This window comes from Psammomys obesus, unplaced genomic scaffold (assembly GCF_907164565.1).
Source record: "Psammomys obesus unplaced genomic scaffold, mPsaObe1.curated_primary_1811, whole genome shotgun sequence".
In the NCBI taxonomy this organism is placed as follows: Eukaryota; Metazoa; Chordata; class Mammalia; order Rodentia; family Muridae; genus Psammomys; species Psammomys obesus.
In genome coordinates, this window is record NW_026596162.1 from 8,989,113 (window position 1) to 9,011,121 (window position 22,009).

Consider the following 22,009-nt stretch of genomic DNA (forward strand, 5'->3'; position numbering starts at 1 on the left):
GGCAGTTTATAGGAGTAAAAGAGGAAAGCCAAGCCACGGAGGCACATTGGAGGTTCCTTTTTTTATTGTACTCGTTAGCATTCCTATTGGCCAGAGGTCCACACAGCCAGGCCTAGCATGAGTACTGTGGGGAGGCATCTTCTGTCCACCACGGGGCAAGGAAGGAGAGCGAATATTGACTGAACAACAATGAAGGCAGCCCAGTGGCCTCTGGGGTACCTGTCTGTTTTGATTCTCCATCCACACTGCTGCCCTCTTCCTCAGCACCCCCTGTGCATGTCCTCAAATCTTGAAAACACTGCACTTGACTCAACTCTGGTGTTTGGATCCTCCCCTTTCTGGTCTGACCCCAATTTTTAGATAATCCCCCTTCACCTCATGACCTTAATATGCCAATAGTTTCTATCGGGGAACTCTGCCCTTGCCTCTACGCCCTTTGTCTACTCTTGGTACTTCTGGTGAGCCATACAGGAAACAGAGTGCTGATTATGTGACACTATGCACGTTCAGCCCCTTTCTCTACCAGTTTAGGAAATGGTTACTTCATTTGTTCAGTTGTTTAGACTAACTTTGCAGCCGACCTGGACTCTCTTCTTTTCTTTACTCCTTCTTGGAAAGTGTAGACACTGCAACCCACGTGTTAATAAGTAGGGGGTATTTTCAGAGACATCTGATGATCAAAATAATAACATACCAACTAGAATCATTGGAAGTCACTGAGTCAGTTCACATTGTTAGGGGTCTTTATTCACGATAATATTGGGGTGGAAGGTTACTCGGCTCCTCCACAGTGGATACCAATAAAAAGTGTCTCTGACTAAGCCTGGTTTGCCGACTTAGCCATCAAGTGCTATCATTCTCTTGTCTCCCACTACCATTCTGCTACCACCTACTGCCCTTTCCCTTGTATTTTAGTTTAGGAATCTTCTAACTGGTCCTCTCGTTCTACCTGGGATACCTACAGTCTCTTTTCAGCACAATTTCTTTGAATTTAAAATCTGGTACTCTTGTTTTCCTCGTTCAAAAGACTTCAGGACCAAGAGAAAGCACAGATGGAGACAGAGAGACATGGCAGTAACTTTCCATGTAGTGAATGGATAGTCAAAAGGGCAAGAGTGGTGATGGGGAGACTTTTCAGAGCCAGTCACAGTGGTGCAAGCGAGAGGTGCTGCATTGTTACTGTTATAGTTCTGTATTTATGTGAGTAAAAGAAATTGATAATATCTTCATGGGTCTGTGAGTGTCCGGAGGGTGAAAGCAATGTCTGTCTGCTCATGATCCTCGGTATGAGGTTCACAGCCTGGCACCAAAGAGCACTCAGTGACCTGGCACTTGGATGACTCCCCAAGTACCAGGAGAAACATCAGTAAACAAGTTGCCGGATGCGCCTGTGCACTTAGCTTTCCGTTCAGAGTTGCCCTACCATCACAAATAGAAGACAGATATATGTAGCAGGGCCGAGGAAATGATTATGGTGGACAGGAAGCATTTCTTTGCCTTTGAGGTTCTGGAAATTGAATGTAGGGCCTTACGCATAATAGTTGAGCATTTTTACTTCTGAGCTGTGTCCCAGTGGGGCAGCATTTCTCTTTATTTTGCTAATTGACTATTTTTGTCTGTGGCATATGTGTGTCTACATATGTGCACGTGTGACATCAAGCGTCTTCCCCAATCCATTTCCATCGTATTTTTCAGGACAGGATTTCTCGTTGAACCTGAGCATACCAGTTTGGAAAAGCTGGCTTGCTAGAAAGCTCCAGACCCCCTCTCTCCACATCCCCAGCACTGAGATTGCAAGCACGTTCCCACAGGCCTGGCCTCTTACGTGCGTGCTGGGGACCCAGGCTCAGGTCCTCATGTTTGCGTGGCAAGCTCTTTGCTGGCTGAGCCGTTGCCCATTCCAGCGAAAACGTCTCTCAAGGTCAAATCGCCAGGCCTTTCTTCAGATGCTCAGATTCGTATTTCCTGCTCTTGGTGATTCTGGCAGCGGAGCCAGTGCAAGGCAGATATCAGTAGGAGGAAGACATTTTCAGGGGGAATCTACCAGAGGATTGGATCCTCGAGAAGGATAACATTGTAATTAGAATTACGGAAACTCACTGAAACTTGACATTGTTGTGATCCCTCTCTGGTGACGATGCATGAGTGGCAAAGTGACTCAGCATATCCTACCGAATACAAACAAAAGATGATTTAAAATATTTAATTAAAAAAAGAAGATATATATGTATTTTTTTTTTTTTTTTTGGTATTCATTTGAGATAAACCTTATGTGTCATAATGAGACATTAGGAATGTACCACACTAACGAATGACACCATTTGGGTAAGGAACTGGCAATAAGATGAATTCAATGTTTTCTTTCTCTGTCTTTACGGAATGATGGAAGAGCATGAAATCTTTAACCATTTTTTTTCTTAATTTCCATATTGGGCCATAATTAGAAAATACTTAAAATGTTTTAGAGCTCAGAATTATACCCCGACTAAGGTTCCATTATTCTTTGGTCTGTAGTAAATTTCACTGGTTTGATGGCTAACTCTGGGTCATGGTTGATTTCTCTGCCAGATAAAGTGACCTCAGAAAATAGAAAACGTACGCAGCTCATGTGACGATCCCACACCTTAGAGCCAAGGAAAATTCTTAAGTAGGTGTGGCCAGGGATTCTTCTAATTTTATTTATTCAGTTAATCTGATTATCCATATGTGCAGTTGTGACAGGCACCTTTGACCCATAAATGAACAAATCAGATACAGCCCCACCATCCGGGGTCAGAGAGGCTATGGCCAAGCGTCTCCCCATTGCACTAGGATGTGGCTCTGTGGGGGTATGATGGTTGTGGAAGACAGTCCAGAGGCATTTTAAAGATTTGGGATGCTTGGCATCTGTGCTGAGTGAAGGATAATCTAGGGAAGAGGAGACACACATGGTTGGGAAAGTGGCAGGAGAGGTAGGAAGGGAACTGTTTTGAATTAGTGTAGAGAATGTGGCAAGAAGAGTAGAGTTAGGGAGGGGATTAAACAGTGGTAACCAACGTGGCTGGTGAGAGGCCAGGGTCAAGCCGGGAAGATCTTAAGATATTTGACACGGGAAGTAAAAGCTCAGGTTTGGGTTTTAGAAAAACCTCATCAAAGTCATGACATTTTGAGCCTGTTGGGTGTCACATGTGTTGTACTGAGACATAGTTAGGAAGGCATTTGTTTTTAGCGAAATTTCATTATTAGAGGTCAACGTGCACACAGAGAAGTCTATTTCCACACAATGAACTCCTATGTTACTATTCTTCACACCCCAAATACTGAAATACCTATAAGCACTTCCTTTGCCTTTTCCAATAATTATCTGTCCTAAAAGATTACCAGTCCCTGGGATTAGAGACATGGCTCATCAGTGCAAAGCACTTTTAGGCTTTGTAGAGGACCTGGGCTGGGTCTCAGCTTCCACAGGGTGGCTCAGAACCACCTGTAACTCCAGTTCGAAAGCACTGGGTATCCTCTTCTGACCTCCTTGGACACTGGGCACACATGTGGTGATCATACTTACATGCAGGGGAAAAAACTCATACACATAAAATAAAAATCCTGAAAAAGATTGCCAATAGCGTCAATCCCAGAGCTATAGAATAGTCTTGCTTATTTTAGAGCTTTTACAAATAGCATCATCTCTGTATAGTGTTTCATATTTGCATATCACCTTTTTCAGAATCTATGATGTACATTTGGAAGTTCTAGTTTTTCAATGTAAATAGTGCTACCATGAGTATCTATATCTCATATGTATACATATATATGTATATATATACACACACACAACACACATACATGTGAGACAGGGTTCCATTTTGGAGCCCAGCATGGCCTTGTACTCATGATCCTTTTGTTTCAGCCTATTAAGTTCTGGGCTTAAAGGCACACACCACCACACATGGCCTGTGGACATTCCCATACTTAGATGTGTATGCTACAGGTTGAGCATCTGCTAGTAGAGGAAAGGTCATAGGTCACAGGTACAATTTAGCCTTGGTGCTGAACAGTTGACCAAAGTGGCCATGCCACATGCAAGCCCAGAATTGTGATGGAAACTTTTCTCATCCACATTTTGGATTGCTGTTCATAGTGGAGAGTGAAAGGAAGGTAAGGGTCTTCTTGTGGTTTCCCAATAAATGATACCGAATACTTTTTCATGTATTTGATAACCTCTTCTATGGAATGCTAGTTAAGATTTTGATTGTTCATTAAAAAAGTTTTTTTTTCTTTAACAGCTTTTGTTTTCTTTTGAATAAGTTTTATGAAGTTCTTCATATTTTCCAGTTGGAAATCCTTGGGAGATACGTGTTTACAAATGTTTTCTCTTATACACTGGCTTTTTAATCTTGTAGTTATTTTGATGTACGTAAGTGTTTACTTTTGTGAGTTCCAATTATGAATCTTTCCTTTAGGGCCATATCTTGAGCACTTTTTGATTGCCTCAAGCTTTCAAAGATATTCTCCTGGGCTGTCAAGAAGTTTTAGAATTTGACTTTTTCATAACTCCATAATCACTTGGAATTGATTTTGTGTGTGTAGTGTGAAGGTGAGTTAGGGTGATGATGGTGTTTACATACATAAATACCTGTTGATTTAGGATTACTTATTGAAAACATTCTTTCCCCAGCAAATTGCAATAGCTTTCTTCTCATAGGTTTATTGGACTTCTTTCTTCCCTCTATATTCTGTCTTTTTGGTCTGTGTTGCTAATAAAACTGTTTGTATCACCATTATCAGCTAGAATACTCATTTTTTTCTTTTTGGTTTCCTTTTAACCTATTTCTAATGTATGGCATTTAGAATTGCCATGTTACTTTACACACATGCACACACACACACACACACACACACACACACACACACACTCACCAGCTGAAGTTTTGATTGACATTGCTCTGAATGTGTGTTCTGTTTGGGAGTGTTGATGATCTTTGCATTACTGAGTCTTCTTCCAGTGAAGCCATTTGATTTCTTTTGATTTCTCTTAAGTTCTCACAGCATTACTGCACATTTTTCATGACATTGATCCTTTTTCTCTGAATCACATCTGTAAAGGTTTTGCTTTCTAATTGTTCTGCTTGTGTGTGTAAATATAAAAGCCTTTTGTCAGTTTGCCTTGAATCTAGGGATTTTTGTTAACTCACTGCTCAATATTGATGGTTCCTGAATCACTTGCGTTTTTGGTGTGTGTATCATCTTGCACAGCGAATCTGGTGTTTTATTTTGTTCTTATCCAGTGCTTACACCCTTTGTTTGTTTCTTTATTTCAAGGGAAAGCGGAGTGTTTTAGGTGTGCCACTGTGTATAAGTATTATTTTTATTTGATTAAATACTCTTGTTTCTAATTTGATCAGTACTCTGATGGTGAGCAGGGGCTGAGTTTCAGCAAACGCTTTCCTGCATGCATTACCATCATCACACTGTTTCTCCTCCATTTGTCCACGAGTCAACCACAGTGGGAGCAAAGGATGCAAGGAACAGTTTTCACTCTGTCATCAGTCCAACTGGGCTGCTATCATTTATGTGTTTTGTTTGTTGGGGGAGGGATTGGCCTTTTATGCTATCCCACCCCACCGCATGACTGGTTTGGGGATGTGCAGCTTTTTGTACAATTACCTGGGATGTATGTGTTTTTTTGTTTTTTTTTTTTTTTTGTCCAGTTCTCTTGGAAAGTTTTGTCTTAGCTCTCCCTGAAATGTATAAAATAGATCAGTATTGAGGCCATTTGTTCTAGAGTTTTCTTGGTAAAAGAAGTTTAAATCTCCCCAGGGAGTGATGTAGATTGTACATTCTGTGTTTCCTTAATTGTGTGGCTGATTTCTCCTTTGAAGGGAGTTTGCCACTTGATTACATCTTCGAATCCCTGCATACAAGTTGCTAACAAGACCATCTCAAGCTTAGCAGAGAAGCACGAGGTGCCTTTCATCCCTGGCATTGACGGTCTGTGCCTCTTTGCCCTTGTTCAGTCTAGCGTGAGAGCCTATCACATTTGTTATTTTCTCACTGAGCCTATTTTTACCATTTCTCCTGTCTGATATCTCCCTTTGTGTGGTTGTTTTCTTATTTGTTAATTTCTGTGTCTGGTTCATTATCGTCTCTAGCTCTGCAAGCATGCTGTGTACCTGGTCTCTTTATCCATGCAGAGCTCTGAGCTTTCTTTCGGAGCCTGGATGGTGAAGAAACATTTCTGTGTTCATGTCATGTCTTTATTTTTTTCTGCTCAGTGTTTTTTTTTTTAATTTTTTATTACTTACACTTTATTCATTTTGTATCCCCCCATAAGCCCCTCCCTCCTCGCCTCCCGATTCCACCCTCCCTCCCCTTTTTGCATGCATGCCACTCCCCAAGTCCACTGATAGGGGAGGTTCTCCTCTCCTTTCTGATCTTAGTCTATCAGTTCTCATCAAAAGTGGCTGCATTGTCCTCTACTGTGGCCTGGTAAGGCTGCTCCCCCCTCAGGGGGAGGTGATCAACGAGCAGGCCAATCAGATTATGTCAGAGGCAGTCCCTCTTCCCATAACTATGTAACCCACTTGGACACTGAACTGCCATGGGCTACATCTGTGCAGGGGTTCTAGGTTATCTCCACAAATAGTCCTTGGTTGGAGTATGAGTCTCTGGGAAGTTCCCTGTGTTCAAATTATCTTGTTCTGTTGCTCTCCTTGTGGAGTTCCCGTCCCCTCCAGTTCTTACTATTTCCCACTTCTTACATAAAATTCCATTCACTCTGTCCATAGTTGTCCATCAGGCTCAGCATCTGCTTTGACAGTCTATACTGCAGAGGCTTTCAGAGGCCTCTGTGGCAGGTTCCAAGGTTGTTTCCTGTTTTCTTCTGGCTTTCAGAGGCCCTCTGTAGCAGGTTCCGAGGTTGTTTCGTATTTTCTTTTTCTTCTGATGTCCATCCTCTTTGCCTTTCAGGATGGGGATTGAACATTTTAGTTAGGGTCCTCTCTTTTGCTTAGTTTGTTTAGATGTACAGATTTTAGTGGGTTTATTCTATGTTGTATGTTTAGCTCAGTGTGTTTTAAAATGACCATTCTACTTTTCTTTTTGTCCTAGAGGCTATTTGCTCATTAACTGCTTAATTTTCAGTTTTATTTTTTGAGGGTTTTCTAGGGATCTATTTGTTGGGTCCTGATGTAACCAAACATCTTTGGTCTGATTATTCTTTGAGTTTTGAGGAAGTTAAGCTAAATCTCTCACTTGCAATTTCTGTGATAATGAATGTGTCTATTTCTTCTCTTTATCCCATTATTTTCATACCTAGTCAAGACTCTGTTATTAGAGATATACATATTTAATACATATTTAGCTATATACATATATAATCATTTCCGGTGTGTTGGATTCCTGTCCTGAAATGCCTGTCTTCTAATGGTTCTTGACTCAAAAGTCTCTGTTTGATCAGTACACACTTGCCTCCCTTTGTTCAGTATTTGCATGGCATGGCAGTTTTCTGTTTTTTTGACTTCTTTGACTACTGTTTCTTTTATGAGCAGCAGATTGTTTATCTATCTCTTCGGACAATCTTCAGAGCACCCAATGGTCCATTTATGTTGACAGCAACCAATAGCATGTTTGGGTTTTAGTTTTCATCCATTTGATTTCTCACCATCCCTTCTGCCTTTGCTCCCCCTTTCTCCTTGTACTTTTTGATTAGTCAGGCGTCATTCAGGTTGTTCCATGTTCACTTATTAGCTGCCTGTCTCGTTACTGTATTATTTTGCCTGTTGTGTAAGGGGCTGATCCCGGCACCTGTTCTTCTCCTTGTTCCCTCTAGGTTAGCATTTTAACCCCTGCTGCTGCAGTGCTCCCACAGCATGGCAGTCCCACAGGATTCCCGACCTTCTTCTGTTCCGTGTCTGTCACTGATACCAGCTCCAGAGATGGTTGGGATCACTGGGTGGGTCATTGTTGCAGCTAAAGTTTATTTTTATTTGTAACTTCTCTTTATTCATGCATGTGAGTATATGCTTCCCCGTGGGATCATCTTCTCACTAGTGGAAGAACTCACTTGCATAGTATTTCTGATTTTATTTTTTGAAAATTTCTTTATGTTGAGTTCTTAATTTTTGAGTCATGTTTTTACTGCATGTAAAACTCTGGACTGTCAATTTCTTTTATTGTTTTAAAGATGTAACCTCCTTGTCCTTAGTTGTCATTGGTCATCATTTTTTTGCCTTATCCTCCACTCCTCCTCCTTCCGTCCTCCTCCTTTTCCCTCCTTCCTTTCTTTTTGATAGGGAAGCCAGCTGTCAATTTATTGTTGGACCACTAAAGGCGTATACCTTTCTCCTCTGTGCACACTCTTTTTCTTGGGTTTTTGCTGGCATCATTCTGTTGGAATATTCCGAGCACATTGCCTCCTTTCTCTTGCTTGGGGAAATCATGGAAAGCTTCTTGAGTCAGTTGTGGACTGTTCTTGGCAATTATCTCCACAAACAGTACTTTGTCTAGTTCCATCTCCCTCCTCTCCTTCTGGCTGTGTGAATGCCCATCTGCCAGACCTTTCCACTTTGTCTTATTTGGCACAAGCTCTCTTCCGTCTTTTCCATTGTCATTTTTCCTTTTGCCTTTGGGATGGAAACTTTCCAGCCATCTCTCCCAGATCGCTTTTGTCTTCTCTTCAGTTTTGTTCCTTAAAGTTTATGGAGGCCTGGTTTATTATGCCACAACATATGGCCTATCCATTGTAAGGGTGCAATCAATTCAGTGGTCTTAGGACAATTTATAGCTCTGCACCATTATCACCGTCTAGCTTGCGGACATTTCTGTAGACCCCCAGAATGCTTTTGCATGATTGCGTGATCTCTGTTCCTACCTCAGGCCACCCCTGTTTCCACCCCCTGGACTAAGGGTCAAACCTAGGATTCTCTGAATCCTAGTCACGTGGTCTACCATTGATCCACAACTGCCTTTTCTACTGATATGACATATAGTGAATCATACAATATGTGCTCTCTTGCCTGTAGCATTTTTCAGTTGGGTTAGTGATTTTGAGACTTGTACACGTGGCCATTTACATTGTTTTATTCCTCTTTTGCTCTTAAACTGTGTTCAAAATTGTATGGCTATACCATAGTCTGTTCATCCATTCATCAGTTAGTGAAAATGGTCTCTAGTTATTGGATACCTTGAAGAATACTTTCATTATCATTCACGTAAGTCATTGAGTAGATCTGCATTTAAAATTTTTCTTGTGTAATCCCTACGAAAGGAACTGCTGGGTCATCTGCCGGAAGCACAACTTTTTAAGAAATTGTGAAATCATGCTCCAAGTTTATAGTCCCAATGGCACAGTGTGAAGGTTCTAGTTTCTTTATAGACTTTTCAACAACCACTGAGCACAGCCACTCTAGTGGGTTTGTAGATTTCTTTTTAAACGTATTTGCTCATTTTTACATGGGTGTATGGTATGTGTGCATGCACGTTTGCAGGTCAGGGTACCTGTGTGTGCATGCAGAGGTCAGAAGAGAATGCCAAGTGTCCTGCTCTGTCTCTTCTTTGACTTCTATCTCTCTAACCTGGAGACAGGCTGGTAGCCGGCAAGCCCCAGTGGTTCTCTCATCTCCCCAATAACCCCACGACCCTGGGGTTATGAATGCGTGAAGCCACACATTTTCTTACATGGGTTCTGAGGATTTGAACTCTGAGCCATAGCTCTGGCCCTTGGTACACAGTTTCAATTTGTGATTTAATTTTCATTTGTGTAAGGGCTAGTGGTGGTACTCATGTTTTTAATTCCTATTTTAGCCACGTATATGGCAGGTTTTTATTTTTACCTTTTAATTACGTGTGTGTGTGAGAGTGTGTGTGTGTGTGTGTGTGTGTGTGTGTGTGTGATTGTACATGAGTGGAGGCTGGAGGACACATTGCAAAAATTAGTTTTCTTCTTCCACCATGTAGGTTCCAGGAATCAAGTGCAGGCTGTCAGGCTTGGTAACAATTATCTTTACCCACTGTGCCATCTTGCTGGCGTGACACTCTGTTTAAAATTTATATCCTCTAGGCACAAGGCCTTTGTTAGATATATGACTCGTAGTTATTTTCCTGATTCTCTGGTTAGTCTTGTTATTTTCTTTCCTGTCTACTTAGAAGTTTTAAATTAAGTTCCAGTCGTTAATGGGTTCATCTGTGGCATAGCTTTGCTGTTATACCTAGGAACTCGATGTGGTTAAGGTAAGGTTTTCCAGACTCCCTTCCACAGGTTTTACAGCTGTTGCTGTAGCATCTACATCTATGGTCCATTTGGAATTCATTGTTACAGGCGGGCTGAGGTAGTCTTCACTTATTGAGATTTATTTGCATATAGGCACAGAATCATTTTCCTGTAGTATTTCTCAAAAGGAGTATAATTTTAACATTAAATTGTCTTAGTGCTTTTATAAAAAAATGAATTGACAGCTAAATATGCTGGTACACATCTTTAATGATTTCTGGGCTCTCAATTCAGATGTATCTATTATCATCATCATCTAGCTATTAATGGTTATCTATATAATTTATCACCTGTCCATCCATTCTTATAACCTTCTTTACCATGTATCATGCAATCACTTTATATTAAAATTTAAACTTGGTTAGTATAAATTGTCCAGTTTAGGTTTTCCCCAAAGATTTCTTTGGTTATCCTAGATACTACAACATTTCCATATAAAGATGAAGATAAATTTACTATTTTTTATCAAAAAAAATTTTCTACTAAGATTTTGATAGTGGCTGTGTTGACTCCATGGATGGATTGTGGAGAACCAACTTTTCAGAGCACCCATTGAGCTTTCCAGTTCTTGAATATGGAATGTCTTTCCATGATCTATCTCACTGTTCCCATCAATATTAATTGGTCAATTTAAATATGTAAGTCTGGCTTTTTTTCCTGTGTCTTTTTACTGGGTTTTCATGTTGTTATGAATGGCATTGTTAATTTTTGTAGATTATTTGTTGCTGGTATATGGCATATTGAATAACTGAAGCATTTGTTGGTAATCTGCAAACATGAACTTGACTTTTGTATTTGTTCCTATGCTCTGAAACCCTGGTCATTCACTTAGAGTTCTGGGAGCTGTGAACTTCTTGTTACATCTAAAGAATTCCACACAATCTGCGGATCAAGAAAGTTCCACTTTTTCTTTTCAAGTCAGGATTCTGTTTTCTTTCCTTCCCCCTTCATTTGTTCCTTCCTTCCTTTCTCCTTCCTTCTTCCTCTTTCTCTCTTCTTGTCACACTTGCCACACTTCCCCCACAGTGTTGAGTTAGAAGTGACATGAGGACATCCATATCCTTGTCCAGGGGTTAAAAGCGGACATCTTCACTTTGCTCTTGACCTTGAAAAGAAAGCATTTAGTCTGGGGCCATTGTATACAGTGCTGTATTAGGCCTCCCCCTTTCAGGGTGCTCACTGTCTGGATGGGGTTGAGCATAGCTGGAGAGTTTTGGAGTTACGGTGGGCCTGGCTTTTGCTGCCTGTGTACGTATTGAATGACGAAACATACCCTTTGCTTGTTAACAGTTTATCATATCGGCTGAGTTTTCGGTTTTAAACCAACATCGCTTTCCAGAGCTAAATCTCACGTCTTCCATCTGTAAAGGATGTTCTACTTTTCCTGTGGAGCTAAATTTTGCTCTTAATCTATTCTAAAAGGACTTTTGCGTCCCTGTTTGGGCAGAGTGTTCTGCACCTCTCCTTTGATATCTCCATGTGGCTTTGGAAGTGCTTCCTCCTTTCTATTCTGAAAGCACTTTGTAAGAGCAGGTCTTGTTCCCTCCTCAAATATATGGTAGATTCTTTTCTTCTTCAGAGAAACATGTGAACATGGAATTGTTTTGGGGAAGGTTTTCATTTATTGGCTTATCTTTTTTCTTTCCGTAGGTCTGTTCAGATATTCTACCACAACAAAAGGGCTTAAAAAAAAAAAAAAAAAACAAAAACAAAAAAACCAAACTTTTCAGTTGTGGGGTTTTAGGAAATTGTCCATTTTATCCATCTAATTTAATACTGTTAATACTGTTAACAGTAGTGATATTCCAATTTTATATGTATTTGATAACCTTTTTGTTCTTGTTCATCAGTTTAAATAAGAGTTTGTGAGTTTTGTTTTTCTTTTTAACTTGTAGTTTTGTGGTTTCTCTCTGTTTTCTGTTGTCTATCCATTGACACCCTCTCGTGTATTTATTATCCTTTCCTTTGGCTTCCTGTGGATTAAATCTATCCCTTGTCTCCTGAAAGCTGATGCTTGGGTTTCTGATTCAAGGCTGCTCTTTTCTAATTAGGCACTGTAGTTAGTTATAAAATGTTATCCAAACATCATTTCCTTATATTTTAAACTCTGTGATATTTTCATCCAGTTAAAATGTATTAAAGTTCCATTTATCATTTGATTTTTGGGCTTTAAAAAAGTGTGTTGCTTAATTTCCAAGCATTTGTTATCTGTCCAGGTTTCTTTTTGTGTAGGTCTCTCATGTGATTCTGTTATGATAAAAAAATATGTTTTAGGTAAATTTTTTTTTTTTTGAGACAGGGCCTCTCATGGAGTCCTGGAACTCTCTATATAAACCAGGCTGGCCTAGAACTCACAGAGATCCATCTGCCTCTGCCTCCCAAGCACTTAAGATTAAAGGCGTGCGCCACCAGGCCTGGCTATTTTGTGTTCGTCTAAACTTAAATTTCTTGAGACTTTTGAGGTCCACAATATGTTTTACCTCAAACAATGTTTCACGAAGCTGCAATCATTGAGTAGGAGTTTTGTAATCAGGGCAACTTGGTTGATAGTTTAAGTGTCTGTTGGTTTTTGGTCCAAGCATCCTGTCATGTATTGAGAGTTGGGTATTGAAGTCCCTGCCACTGTTGTGTACCTTTTTTTTCTTTTTTTATTTCTATTTTTTTAAAATCACATTTGTCTGATATTGCTTTCTGAATTTTAAGGTTCAGTTATTGATTGCACCTAGATTTCCAATTATTGTGTCCTCCTTACATAGTTATGGGTTCATTGTCATGGAGGTTCTTTTGCCTTTAGTAGTATTTTTCCACGGTGTGTTTTATTTTGATGTTAGTGTAGGCATTTCAGCTTCTTATGTTTACCATTTGCTTACTGTGTCATTTGACTGTTAGAACTAAGATGGACCTCCGGTAGGTTGGGTTTAGTTGAGTGTGCTTCTTTTTCCAGTTGGACAATCTCTTTCTTTTGGGCGGAATGCTTAATTCATTCACATTTAAAATAGTCATCGATAAAACTTTATGCCTGCTTTTCTGATATTTCTAGTCTTATATTTCCCATCTATTTTGTACTGTTTTTAGTTCCTGCTTTTCTTTTTCTACAGATGTTAGAGGCTATTTTAATAGTGTGTTGTTTTGTTATTTTCTTAGTGGTTGCTATAAGGGTTACGATGTATATTTTAATTTGTAGCAACATGCTTCTGACAACTTATGATAACTTTCTCTTGCTTGAGGTTTTTCTTTGTGATTTTCAGTAGTTTAACTCTTATGTGCCTTTGTGTGGATTTCTGTGTTTATCCTAATTTTAGTCCTCTTAACTTTATGATCCATAAATTAATTTTTACATAAGTTTTGGGGATTTATTGGGTAGTATGTTTTAAAAATTATTTTCCTGAGTTTTTTTCTCTCTCTTCAGCTCTCAGGCTAGCTAGATTTCTTTCTTTCTTTTAATTTTTTTCCTCTCCATTCTTTGGATAGTATATATTTTCTTTAAATAAGATTTCTCTATGCAGTCCTGGATATCATGGAACTATCTCTCTCTGTGGTCCAGGCTAGCCTCAACTCACAAAAATCTTCCTGCCTATTTCTCCCAAGTGCTAAGATTAAAGGTGTACACTACCATGCCTGGCATTGGGTGATATCATTAATTACTTTGCTGCCAAAATGTTTTATTGAGTAACACTGTTGGCTTCTTTGTTTCAGTTATATTTTTTCAGTTCCTGGATTTTGCTTTAGTTCTTTTAAATAGCTGGTCTTTATCAAGATTTTTCTGTTAGTTCAATCACTGCTGACACACTTTTATTTAAACTTTTAAAAAAGTTCTATAAATATATTTTAGTGTTTGAATGAAAACTTTACTAAATCCAATATCTTGAGAGATTGATAGTTTTATTATTTGTTTTTTTTTTTTTTTTTCTCAAGACAGGGTTTCTTTGTGTAGGCCTGGCTGTCCTGGAACTTGCTCTGTAGATCTTACTGGCTTTGGATTTAGAGATCTGCTTCCTTTTGCCCCCTGAGTGCAGGGGTCAAAGGTGTGCATCACCACTGAGACGCATAGTTTTTATTGATTACTTTTTTTTTTTTTTCCACTGAGTATGGGTCCTGCTTCTCTGTTTCTTTTCATATTCTATCTTTTTCTTATTATTGAGGACTGGTGATTTTGAGTGATACATTACTCAGCTGGTAAGAAAAACAGAATGATGAAAATTTCAGGTCAATGTATGTAGTTGGAAACAATTATTCTGAGGGAGGTCACCAGACCCAGAAAGAGAAAAGTTGCATGTTTTCTCCCGATTATAGATGTTAGCTTTAAATCTTCAGGTATGTATTTGCAATACCCACAAAAGTCAGGAGAGGCCACAAGGAGAGAGGTTTAAGGAGGGGGAGATTAGAAAAAATGGTATAAAGGGGGTAAAGGAGAATAATGAAACAGAAGCATTATATGGGGGTAGGATTTGGGAGGACAGGAGAGAGGAAGAAATGCAGACAACTAATGCTAAAGGCTTTTTAAAAAAGTCATATGGAAACCTGCTTCTACAGTGCACACACACACACACACACACACACACACACACACACTCACACATACACCATAAAACAGGGCAGCTATGGCCTTACTAGACACCTTAGGCTAACAAGTAAGAAGCCCACTGCCAGGAATGGGGTACCTCTTTTGGAATTGTTGGCCGATGAGGTCACATTAGACCTCAGCCACCAGATATTGTTTCTAATGGTTGTGGTTATTCCCCAGAACATGGCGACAAGACCCCATTGTTAAAGATATCACGTACTTGAGTCACAGAACATGGAAAAGTTGAACTAGATTGAACTGCATGATTCATCCTTACTGGCCGTTTTTCATGATGCCAGAAGGTGCTATGCATGCTACCTAGGAAGAAAAGTAATCACTAATCTTAGCTAGCTATTAACCTAGAGAACTACAGTAACTACTAGCCTGACAAGACACAGCCTCTCTGGTGTAATAATGGCATGAATATCATGAGAGTAAGAAACCACTTTCTGGATGGACTTAAGGCCTACTCCATGGCTAAGAACCTGTGGCTTAATAAGTCCTAATGTTTATTAATGCTATTATTTTGTTAAGTGGACATAGTATTAAGCTAATTCCTAATTCATTATACCCATATGTTATTGAATTTCTCAGCCCTCATTGGAAAAACTTGTTTTTGCAGTAAATGGTAATGGAGACACAGAAACCTCCAAATGATCAAGGTATAAAGAACAAGATACTGTGCAGTGCTCAGCCCTAATGGGACAGTTACACTTTAACAACTTCATATTGTGATTTAGTTCCCTATGAGGGATTTTTTTTTTTAAATTACAGTTCAGTTGTATTGATGGTTTGTGAGGGTAGAGTTGGCCTGGGATTGGGTATGTACAAGCATTAGGAAGTTAAAGGACGGCTTGTAGGAGCTGGCTATCTCCTTGTACCACTTGAGTCCCAGGGACTGAGCTCAGGTCCTCAGGATTGGCAGCAAGAGCCTGTCCTCACTGAGCCATCTCCCCAGCTCAGTCCTACAATTTGAAATCTATTTTCCCATAATGATCAACTGTTGATGTCTCTGCTCAGTTACTTTTCTCATTTTAAAAAGGTATTAAAGCCAGCCTGCCTATGGATCTTTCCTGTCTGCTTAGAAGGTATATTCAAATACCTCAAGTCACTGAGTCTCGGTCTCTCTATCGATGTATCAGAAGGTGATCTGGGAAGTTTCTTCCACTGAGCACACTTTTGCAATCTCTATGCACATTTTCAAGCGCTGTTTGCCTTGTGAGAAGCCACTTTGGTTTCTACTTTACACATGCCCACCGTCTGGTGAATCCTGGCCACCTGACAAGGTTTTCAAGCCTCTTCTGATAGTCTTAACATCTAGAATACCCTGTTCAGTGTCTGATTCATCCCTGGCTTGCTCAAACAAGATGGCAATATTAGGGGAGAAGCCTATGGCTCACCTCACCATCTCACCGACCCTTCATATCAAACAAGTTCATTGTCGGTGGCATTGGAGCTGCTACACCGTGGTTGAATACCACACTGAGGGCTGGGGGACAGGCTGTGCGGGAGCAGCTCAGGCAGAACCACTGCTTACTGGTGTTAACTTTCTTACCTAAAGCTCAGTAAGTTTACAAGAGTAAGTGCTGCTGACTTGTCTGTTATATGTGAACTTTCCAGGAGTGCTGAATTGTCCCTTTCTCTTGTGTGACTGAGGAGTGAACCCAGGGCCTCCAACAGACTGTAAGAACATTTCCTCCAGAGAACCACATCTCCAGCCTGCTGTCCTTGACAGGCCTGTCTAGGTTTATAATTGCTTTGTGTGATGAGAGGGTTTAAAACTGCCTTACTCTGTTGTGCCAAGGCCAACCTATTTTAGTTATTATATTTTTGAGTGCTACAATTTTTATTCAATTTTCTCCCTCTCTTTTTCTTTTAAAAACAGATTTCAATACTCTGCTGACATTCTTTACTTGTCATCTCTTCTCTTGAATGTGTCAAAGTTCTTTCAGGGTCCATGTCTGATAATGTAAGCATCTGGGCCCCGCTATCTTGATTGTCAACGTCCTGCTGCATTTGGTCATTTGATCATATGGGTTTTTTTTTCTCTCACTCTCTCTCTGGCTCTCTCTTCCCTCCCTCTCTCTCTCTTCTCTTCCTCCTTCTCTCTTCCTTTTGAGACTGGGCCTTGTGGGTGATCCAGGTTGACATCGGACCTGTGATTCTCCTGCCTTGGTTAGCTTCCCAGTTGCTGGTATTCCAGATGTGCAATACCATGCCTGGACAATTTTGGACTTTGTTTGTTTTGAGACAGAGATTCTCTATTGTAACTTTGGCTGTCCTGGAACTCGCAATGCAGACCGGGGGGCTATTTGTGGATTGTTGGGAGGACATCAGACAGTGCCTGAGAACACTGCAGAGGCATTGAACTTCACCCGTCTCCAGAGGACATTGGGTTTTCTTCCAGATGATGCTATAGGGGTAATTTTGATTCAGACATGGATTAAAAAGATTTAATTCCATATTTCATTCTTTTAAAGGAGTATTTTATTTTCACTTTGTTCTAGTCATGGGAAGTAACCTTTCTGAGATCCCAATTGAAAATCTGAGGTGTTTAGGCTTTTCTCTTCTTGCTGAACTCCACAATTTCTCTCTTCAGGTCTATAGATCCTCCCAAAGCTCTGATTATTTTATCTTTATACATGTTGCATTTTCTGCTTCTCCAGCCCGTTTTGTGTTGTCTTTTAGGGCTCTTAGAAGGAAACACTATGGTTCAGATTGGTCCTGCATCTCCACTTAAGCAAAGGCTAGAGCCCTTTTAATGCTGGGCTGAGCAAAGGAGAGGTTCTGCATAGTGCTCAGGGAGGTCTTTGTGGTCAGACAATCTGGGCTATTAATTGGTGCTCATTTGGAGGAGAAATAAACTTCTGCCTTTTGGCAAAGGTAGCTTTGCAAATGAGAGTAAGCAGCCCACTGAGGCTAGATTCTTGCTCACTGATGAGAACTGGGAGACCAGAGACTTTGCTGTCGGTGTGTGAGCTACACAGAGGTGGGCTCCTGGGAAATGTTGCCAGGGGTAGAAGGTCCATAGCTCAGCCATGGTTTTTTGTTTGGTGTGTGTGTGTGTGTGTGTGTGTGTTCCCAGTGTTTCACAAATGCTAGGCAAGCACTCTACCACTGAGCTGTGTTTCTAGTCTAAAAATAGGGTAAGGAAGATTTTATAATTACATCCCAAACCCAAAACTTGTAGAAAGGCAAACCCAAAACTTGTAGAAAGGCAATGTTAGGGACCTACCAACAGGTGTGGGCTATACAGCGGCCAATTGCTTTGACAGCATTGGCTCCCTCAGGCGGGCATTTTAAGGCATGAGGACATGAATTGAGAAAGTTGCTGGTGTTTGCAGGAGTCTAAGGGTATGTGGGTGAAGTGGCTTATCCTAAAGATGTTCACTGATTCTAGTGAGAAGACAGGCTCAGAGGGGCCTCCTCAGAGTTCAGTCAAGACAGAACTAATGGTTATTTTATGAATGTAAATCCAGGGCAAAGCCAGAAATTGAGTGGTCATCAGGCATACTGTAAAGAATTTAATGTCCGGAGCCAGCTGTGCTGTATCTATTGTTTTGATTTTCTTCTTCCCACAAAGGGGTGGGGTTAGTTCTGTCTACATGTTCCCATGGAGGGACACAGGCTCAGATGTTTTACTTAACACATTCAGGGTCAGGTGATTAGTGGGAGTGGAATCCAAACTCAGATCTTTTGAATGTCAAAGCACCGTTTCTGTTCTTCAGCATGTGTTTAAACACTGTTCCATGGCGATTGGTTTCCTTAGAAGTAGTTTCTATCAACGATAGTTAACATTGAGAAGCTGCTTACTGTGCCGGATTCTGAGCAGGAAGACCATGAGGGAGGCACCTTTGCTATTCTTCCTTAGCAATGATAGAAAGCTAAGGAATAGTGGCTTACTTTCGCTGCCACTTGAGTTTCTGCCGAGCACGGAAGCCCATAGCTATCAAGTGCAAAGCCTCAATTTCTGAGCTGAGAATCTATGGCCCAGAAAGGTGAAGTGATTTACCCGAGTGATTTACTCAAGAACTCAAAGCCTCTTCATTAGAGAGAGCTGAGCTCTGTTTAGACAGAATTACTGTGTCCCAGTTTGGGGCGTCCCTCTCAGAGGTTATGGCACAGTGTGTTTTTCTGGGCTAAATAGCCACAGTGTTCTTTCCAAGAACCCTGTCATGACGGCAGTCACCCTTGGGGGCGGCAAGGTAACTCAGCAGTGCTCTGAACAGCCTGGACAGCTGGCTCAGCAGAGCTTCCTCCTCCAAGTCCTGTTGTCAGACTCCACCAGAACACTGCTGTGGCCACCCCCCATACTACGTTAGGCAAAAGCATAACAACAAAAGAACCAACATAGAAAAACATGAAAAGTCAGCTGCCTGGGCACATGAGAGCAGGGCCTGTCTCTGACATGGACTCTGTTGCCTGCTTTTTGATCACTTCCCCCTGGGCGGGGCTGCCAGGTTCCAGTGGAAGATGATGCACTCAGTCCTGATATGACTTGATATGCTGGGGTGGGTTGATGAGGGTAGGGCTCCCCTTTTCTGAAGAGTAGGGGAGGGAGGATGGGGGAAGAGAGAAGGAGGGTGGGACTGGGAAGAGAGGAGGGAGGGGCTACGATTGGGATGTAAAATGAAGAAATAAAAAAGTAAAGAAAAAACATGAATCCTGTATATATGTGTGTGTGTGTGCGCGTGCGCGTGCGTGGGAGTGCAGGCGTATGTATGTGGAAGCCAAAGGTTGGTGTCCTTCGTCTTTCTCAATCACGTTTCACCTTGTTTTTTGAGACAGGGTCTTTCACTAAAACCCAGAGCTCTCCTGATGGGCTAGACCAGGTACCAGTGAGCACAAGGGAACCGTCTGCCTCTACTTCTCCAGTGCTGGCATTATGGGTTTATATGCCCAATTTTTCAGGGGGGTTCTAATATTGGAGCTCAAGTCCTCCATGCTTTGCACAGCAAGTACCTGACAGAGCCATCTCCTCAGCCCCAAAGAAACAAGCCTTTCAAAGATTTATGCCTGAAAGCAGCCACTCTGTGCTAGGGGCTCAAAGTCTGGCCCTGCAGTTACTGACGTAAAACCTTTTGGCTGATGCTACTTTCGGTGGTAGCCAGCAAGCTGCTACCTCTTTCTTCCTCTTATTAGCCCACCTTCTAAGGCTACATCATTTCGATCTTTTTCCCGGCCTGTCTGGCGTCCCTTTCATTCAGGTACCACCAGAAGATCCTGTGGTATGGAGACAACGTGTGGCCCTTCCATGCAGCCATACAGAGTAAGCTCCCAGTTATATGCACAGCAAAGGAAGCTCACAGGCATGCACCTGTGCACATGTGAACACACGTGTGTCTGTGTGAGGCTGGAGCTCCACAGGATGGAGTGAGGCGGAATCCTGCTTCCCTGTAAGGGCACGGTCAACAAGAAGCCTCCAGTTTTAAAATGGGTCAGTCAGGGCCACTGTGGGCGGGGGTGGGGAGGGAGATTTCTACTTAGGAGAGAAAGCCGAAAATCAGGAGAGATTAACCACGCTGGCCCCAACTGTTACTGGGGTGTGATGAAGGAACCCAGGAGGTGTCCACTGCTCTTTGCCTCCCCTCAGCCCCTTTTAGGTCCTCCTGGTCCTGCAGAAATCCCCTCAAGAGCTGTAATAATGAGTCACACCCCTCCCCCTCTCCTTCTCCCCTTCCTCTCTCCCACACTCCTCCTCTCTGTTTTCATCTCTTGAAGGTTAGGTTGCTAACACCTAGCCTAGGGTTCATGTTGTTGAAAGTCGCCTATAAACATTTTGCTCGTGAACCAGTAAGAATATACATGGCGAATGGGCAAAGAAGGAAACAGGGATAGAAACAGCATTCATGAGCCCAAGTGTTGGAGAGCAGGCAGAAAGCCTTGCTAATGGTTTTTATCTTTATCTTTTTATGATGAATAATTCTAAACATATTCAAAGTAGGGAACTGGTTAAATGAATCCCTTTATCCTAGTCACAGAGCCTCAACAATGTTCAACATATGGCCAATTTTGCTTCATTTATCTGCCCCCTCCCCACTGGATTATTTGAAACAAAGAACAGATGTCATATTATTTCCTCTGTGAATACTATAGGATGTTTTCTTGAAACAAAGAGAAGACCTGGTTGAAAAAAACAATACTTTTTTAAAATAATAATTACACAACAATGTCACCACCCTAGAAAACAACATAACTGCTCACCTCATCAACTGTATGACCGCTATTCATATATCCTTCCTTGTCTTGTAAACGTTTTCCCCACTTGGTGGGCCAGAGTCAGAGTCTAAACAAGGGCCACGTATTTATTTAATGGGTACTCTCACAGAGGTCTCTCAATCCATCTGTTCTCCCCTTCTTGTTTTCCCCTTACATTTTGTTTGACTTGAGAAACTCCTTTGTCATGTGGAATTCACTCCGTCCTGAATTTTAACCCTCTGTCACCCTATGGCACAACTTAATTTGCTTTCCTACCCCCATCTCTCCCTACACTGGGAAATCAGAAATGAAGGCTTGATGGGTTTTCAGTGTCTTGGCTAAGAGACTTCAGAGGTGGCAGGAGACACTTCCCATTGCCTAGTATCAGGAGGCAGGTGACACCTTGTTCCTGTATGTCCTCTCATTTAGCACAGGTGTCATCAGCCAGATTTGTATATGGCCCACCTGTCCATCTGCGTTGTTTGTGGCTAGGGTATGAGCCACCTAGAACAGGCCCTGGGGAACTTCTAGAGAGTGTCAAATCATTGGCTTTGAGGGTCATACAGTGTCACTGGTTGATGCAACAGCCTTAGGCACTGGGTGGAGGGAATGTCCTGCATGGGCTTAACAAACGCTCAGATGCCCCAGGCGCTGCTGAGCTCTCATCTAATCAAGCACATTAGTAAAGTTTGTAGGATATTATAAATCTGTTTGAAGGCTGGAATTTATGTGTGTACATGATTGTGTGTGCGAAGGGTGTGCATGCCTGCGAGTGTCAGTTTGTCACTAGCAGGTGTCTTCCTCCATTGTTCCCTACCTTATACTTTGAGACAGGGTCTCTTCACTGAACCCAGAGCTCGCTGATTTGGCTAGGCTGGCTGGCCAGTGAGCCTCAAGGATACTCCTGTCTCCATCATCCCAGACCTGGGTTTACAGGCGTGTGCTGCCAGGACGGTGTGTGTGTGTGTGTGTGTGTGTGTGTGTGTGTGTGTGTGTGTGTG

At 41.5% G+C, this 22,009-nt stretch overlaps 1 protein-coding gene across 1 annotated transcript in view; it reads left to right on the forward strand.

The window, feature by feature from the left end:
- The window catches only part of Rnf182 (ring finger protein 182), a 55,805-nt gene that overhangs the window by 10,753 nt on the left and 23,043 nt on the right, over positions 1 to 22,009 (forward strand). The gene's annotated exons all lie outside the window — the stretch shown is intronic.